Source organism: Pyrgilauda ruficollis, unplaced genomic scaffold, assembly GCF_017590135.1.
Source record: "Pyrgilauda ruficollis isolate IOZ18807 unplaced genomic scaffold, ASM1759013v1 scaffold45, whole genome shotgun sequence".
Classification (NCBI taxonomy): domain Eukaryota; kingdom Metazoa; phylum Chordata; class Aves; order Passeriformes; family Passeridae; genus Pyrgilauda; species Pyrgilauda ruficollis.
The window spans coordinates 6,372,431-6,378,430 of NW_024526044.1; the positions used below are offsets into that span (position 1 = coordinate 6,372,431).

Consider the following 6,000-nt stretch of genomic DNA (forward strand, 5'->3'; position numbering starts at 1 on the left):
CACTCTGACTGGAATTACTACCTGTAGTTACTAAATCTACATATGAGGAAAAGTCTCACCAAGACTTAGAAATCCATCTCAAGCTTTAACTTTGCATCAAATTTGTAAAGTAACAAAGTTATATAAGATATCCAAAAGATACACAAAGCAATGGCAGTAATTTCAGTACTTTTAATCAGCGAGCAACCAATTAAAAAACACACAATTCACAATACAATCCTTACATAAGCTGGAAAAGATATTAAGGTTCATGTCAAGTTCAACATGCTCTACTTTTAACTTTAGTCATTAGCATTCTCATTAGCAGTAAATATGTGATAAAGGATTATGAGCAACCAGGAAGTCAGATGTTGAAATTTTTATATAATTATTTAAAAAAAAAAAAAGTAGCCCAACAAAGAGAGGTAACAGAAAAGGAAGCATAATGACCCTGACTTGGCTCGAGAGCTGTAATGTACTATGCTGTCTTAAAAAGACAAAATTCCATTACATGCATTTACATTTCTTTAAACGTGCATTTAAAGGGTTCTGGTTTTGTATTTTCAATTAATACTAGTAAGACAAGAGCTTGTTGTGATGTAGCTTACCTTTTACAAAATACAGTAGCTTAGCTCCCACCCCAGCATTTAAGAAAACAAAAACCTCAACCCAGTATATGAAGGATTCTTTAGGCCCTATCCCAAAACAGCATAAGCCAACAGTAAGTATCTGTAGTGACAGAAAGACAAGGCACATTCCAAGTACAGAGGCCTCTACATCTTGGAGAAAGGTCAGGTGGCTTTTAGTAAATAAGAGCAACTTACACAGAAAAGAGCTTTAAGATAGACAAATGAGGTTGAACCTGTAGATCCCTTCAGCTTGATTTTCACCATTGCATCTGAAACTACAATAATTTTAAAAATAACCATTAAATAGTCTTTAACTCTTTTAGAAGAGATGTGTTTCCTAATGCCTTTCTTCCTTTCTATATTAAAGATAGGATAATTAACATTTTTAGCTTAGCAGCATACAGTCCTTACAGGAAAGGCTGGTCCAGAATTACCATTGGAAGCGAGAAAAGATGTATTGTCACCTAGCAGTGATCATGTAGAAATAGGAACAGTTAACACACCGCAAAACAAGAAACTAAATTAATATAAGTAGTAGTTGATACTTAGCATGGGAGTGGTTTATGCACAGTCTCTCATATGAGAATTTATTTCTTGACAATTGATTTTCAGCAAGCACTTGCTCACCAAATAGCTTGAAGTTCCAGTCAGAAAAAGATTCCTAACTAGAATTCCAGCAATAAAAGCATGCCTGCATGTTATTAAAGGAAACAGTGGAAAATTTCTAAGGCTAACATCCAGACCAGAATGTCTGCGGTTCCTTTTCATATTTCTTTTCTTGCAACTTGCAAAGCAGATACTAAACCAGACCCTAAAAGCTTCTTTTTTTTTTCCTCTTTGGTTTTAGTTGGTCCCCCCCCCCCCCCCCCCCCCCTTTTTTNCTTTCCCTCCTTTTTCCTTCTTCTTGGCCCCCCCCCCCCCCCCCTCCTTTTCTTCTGTGAAGCCTAACCCTAACCAGGCTGCCTCAGGTCAGGTGTCTTTGGCATAAAGGATACTATTCCTCCCCTCCCATTCTCCTCCATTTTTTTATTATTAAAACAAATCAGAAGAATATTTAAGATATTTCTAAATACTCAAAAAGCTTGAACGTGAAATGCAGAAGATCCTGTATGGTACAGTCCTTTAAGATCACGTTTTCAAGAGAGACTCATTTAAATGCAGGAGTTGAAGCAGCCTGTAGTGTCAAACTCTAGTGTCCAATACCTTTAGACACGCTACAAACGGTTTAATTTTGCAGGCAAATATAATCAAGACACCTTTTCTTTCTCTGAGTTCTTGAAAAATAAAAACACCCCCCCTTTCTAGGAAACTGTACCACAGGTATTAATAATGAAAGCTTTGTGATTATGATTTCTTGCCCACTATTAATTAAAAAAAACCCCACCATGATCAAAAGATAAGGTTCCATTGTAAAATAGATTTGTTGCTTCTTCCTAATCTACACTTTGTCTCTAGCTATATGTTAGGGTATACATAAGTGATAAAATTTCAAACAAACAAACCAAAATGTAACTAGGCACTGCAAAACTTCCAAGTTAATAAATCCAAAGCCAGGGTGAACAAGGGCCTCAAAGGAACAGTTAAAAGAAACACAAAGCCACAGGCGAGCCCAAAATGCATGCAAGTCATATTCCAAATAAAATCAGACTGGCAATAACACACTGTAATGAGGAGAGGTACTTAAAGTGAGGCTGAATGCTGGGTTTATTTTGTCTATCACTTCCCGTATCCCACAGACTCTATCTTCACACGTCACCAGTGAATCCATCAAATCCATTGGTATTGGTTAAAAAAACCCAAACCAGTAGTAATAACAGAGTTGAAGGAAATTCTTTACAACAGTCAGTTGAACAGTAGTTGTAACAGCAGTTAACAGTAAATGTAATTACTGCGTGTCATAATGCACAATCTTGTTTAAAAAACAAAAGTAACAAAAATGAATCAAAACAAAAAGCCCCCCCCCCCGCCCCCCCCAAGAACCCAATTTTGTCTGTTTCTTCTAAACCCAAGCTTTTATTCTCTGGTTTTTACTCATATACTATTTCTATGAAGGTACATTTTGTATTCAGAACATACAACTTTGTTTCATGTGAAGCAGAACATTTTAAGATGGAAATATTCCATGAGAAGATATTTCTTTTTACAATGGTGATGATAAAATTTTCAGCTAATTGTAAGAATCCATTTAAAATGTATTACACATACCACACACTAGAAATTGCCATCCCTCACACATTCAGATTTCCTTTTGTTTTGTCTTGTTATTTTAGTTAAACTCTAACATATTGTTTTCTGTTAACTTTTATGTAAAAGAGGAAGAAGATACTGAGGATTCAAATGAGTCTGAATACGAGCTGACAAACTGAGAAGCTTCGCTTTTGAAGGAAAACTTGACCGTGCTTAGGAGTAGGAGCAGAAACCACAAACGGTACCAACTTTAGAACCAAAGAAAGAGAAGCGTGGGAATAATCTCAACCTCACGCTACATTCTAACTCTTCATCACCCTATTTATATCCCAGAAACAGTAACACCTACAGTGGCATGCGACCCGAGCCGGGGAGTGGTGGTGGGGTGGGAATCTCATCTCCACCCCTCAATAACAGTTGCATTACAGCTACGAGGCAGAAATTGATAAGAGGCATGGAAATGAACCTTTCAGTTCCAGTGTTTTTCATCCCTTTTCTTATTACCAGAGATAAGAAGGAGACAAGAGAAGTCAGCTCTAAAACTTACCGAGGCTACAGGATGACCAGCAGAATGCGGATATCAAGGTTTTTGGAACCGCTTCGGTACCAGATAAACCCAGATGAATGGTAGAGAGGGCCATTATAACCATTTCACCCACACCCCGCCTCTGCTCAGACTGAGAAATCGTGGGTCAGACGATTCTAAAGCCAGGTCCACAGCGACCTCAGGTCTCTTTGTATTCTACGAGGAACCTCCACCCAAAATCGCCACGCTTAGATATGCATCACACGCGACACGGGAAGCCTTCAGTCTACGCACCAATTCCTGGGCCACTGGCCCAGGAATGCCCCTTCGAAACTCAGTCACCAGTAAAGTTACAATGGCTAGAAAGAGGTAAAGGCAGCCACACATTGCCCGGGGAATTCCCTCATCTCCAGCCCTGGGAATACTCCTCACACACAACCCATCTACGCTCCCCTTCCTCCTCCCCTCAGGGAGCCACGTTCATATTGAGGAGGGGGGCGAAAGACAGAAAGGAGCCGCCCTTCAAGGCCACCCCAAGCTTCTCCCTTCCCCGGCAAGGGGCAGCGCTCCCTCCGCCATCCCAGTCCCACCCCAGCACTAAAGGCAGGGAAACGCGGACTAGAACTCCCCTCTCTCCATTCGTTACTCACTCCCTCCCTCCGAACGCCACTCACCTGAGAAATGAGCCAAAGCTCAGCTATATCTCCATCTCCCCCACACTCAGCCCCGCACCGCCATTTTCCTCACTGCCTGGATTTAAATCGGGACCGAAGCGGAGACACCAGGCACCGTGAGGTATTGTGGGACCCGTAGTACCCACATGGGAGCTCATGGTACTTGTAGTCTGTGCTGGGCTCGCTGCCGGAGCGGCCAGGCTCGGCCTGATGCCAGCGCTCCGGTGTCGCCTCTATATCGCCGCGGTCTCTGCGGTAGGGCGGGCTCAAACGGGGAGGAGGAAGCGGTTCCAGGGGAAGCTGCGTGTGCCGTGCACTCCCCAGCGCGTTCCCGCGGCGCTTGCTCCGTGCTCGTAGAGGTCACAAAATGCCGTATCTGTATCATTGCTCCCTCGGAGTAAAAAAACCCAAAAACCTTCAAAAAATGATTTAAAGAAAATATTTACTCATATTTACTCCGTGGGAGTCTGAAATTTTCTAGTGCTGTACCAGACATACAGTTTTTCTTCTTTTTTTTTTTTATACATAGTCTATAGGGGGCCCTGATTAGTGCTCCAGCTGGCAGTATCTAATACTGAAATCGATTAACCACTGCAACAGTACGCACATCCACAGCACCAGTTAAATTAGACAACCAAGAGTTAATTGGATCACGATTTAATTAGCTAAACGGGCAGTCTTCCAACAGAGCTATCAGTCACCATCAAGCCCACCCCTCACACAAACCCCGCCGCGGCCGCGTCTCACCCCACACCCCTCCTCGCGCCGCCGCCCCGCCCGCGAACCGTGAGCGGCGCGGCGCCCCCTGCCGGCGAACGCCGCGCGGTGCCCGCACACCGCCCTCGGTCCCGCTCCTGCGCTACATCAGCGTGTCGTCACTGCGCCCCGCCCGCGGCCCCTCCCCTCGCACCGCCTCCAGTGCCTCAGAAAAAGACCCCAACCTTTAGCCGTCCTGTCAGCTGCCTGATCGAAATTTCGACACCGATCCCGCACTTTAAAAACAATTTCCCGAGGCGCGTTCCGCTGCGGGTGCACCGGAATAGCACCACTGGCACGGGGGCGCGCGGGAGGCACGAAAAAACCGCCAGAAACCGACAACACCGACCCCGTCCCGGTAGCCGCCATCTTTGTCCGGTATCACGTGATGGGCGCCGCCGTCTTTGGGCATCGAGGTGAATGATGCAGAGACTGGCATGGTGACTGGGGATTGTTGGGCGGGAGCTGAAATCACAGCGGGGCTGGGATATTGATGGTGGGGTGGGCTTAGAGACCCTCGCTTGGGAGCTGAAGTGTTGCAGAGCTGGAGCCAAGACCAAGATGCTGCCCTTTAAAGCTGGAGAAACGCAGAGCTAGCGGAACAGAGCTGGTAGTGAAATAAAGCTTGTGGGTCAATAAGCTGAAATCACTGGGGCTGGGAAGGGGACCTGTAGGGCTGGAGCTGTCATCACTGCAGGGCTGGGATTGGGGCTGCACACGGCACAGGAACCATAGGGCTGACACAGACTGTAGGATTTGTGCCTTGAACTCTCTGGGCCCATGACATTGATGCTGGGGCTGGGTGTTGTGACTGAAACCGGAACAGGATGCGTGGAGCAGAAAAGGAGGCTGCAACATTGCACCTGAAAACCGCGGCAACGCCAGGATGTTGCCTTGGTCTCTCATGGCACCTCTAGGGATGGAGCTGATTTTACTGTGGGGCTGGGAAGTGGACTGCGCAGCTGGGACTTTGAATGGAAATGGAAAAGAAACTGTAGACCTGAGAACGGGGCTGTGGGCATCGAAGAGAAATGATGCAGGGGGCTGGCATACTGAGTGGGCACTGTAGGATGGGAGCTGAAATCACAGCGGGGCTGGGATATTGATGGTGGGATGGGCTTGGAGACCCTTGGGCGGGAGCTGAAGTGTTGCAGAACTGGAGCCAAGACCAAGACGCTGCCCTTTAAAGTTGTGAAAGTTTTCGCTGGCAGAGCTGGAGAAATGCACAGCTGCAGCTGGAAGAACAGAG

At 45.5% G+C, this 6,000-nt stretch overlaps 1 protein-coding gene across 10 annotated transcripts in view; it reads right to left on the bottom strand.

Moving 5' to 3' along the window:
- The window catches only part of NCOA3 (nuclear receptor coactivator 3), a 52,713-nt gene extending 48,308 nt beyond the window's left edge, over window positions 1-4,405 (bottom strand). For 9 of the 10 annotated variants that reach the window (XM_041478538.1, XM_041478535.1, XM_041478537.1 and 6 more), the window contains exon 1: window positions 3,996-4,405. The gene's annotated coding sequence lies outside the window, so the exon portion shown is untranslated. Of the gene's footprint in view, window positions 1-803; window positions 884-3,995 lie in introns of all 10 variants that reach the window. The other variant, XM_041478533.1, reaches the window with a different exon arrangement.
- Between the last annotated feature and the right edge of the window lie 1,595 nt (window positions 4,406-6,000).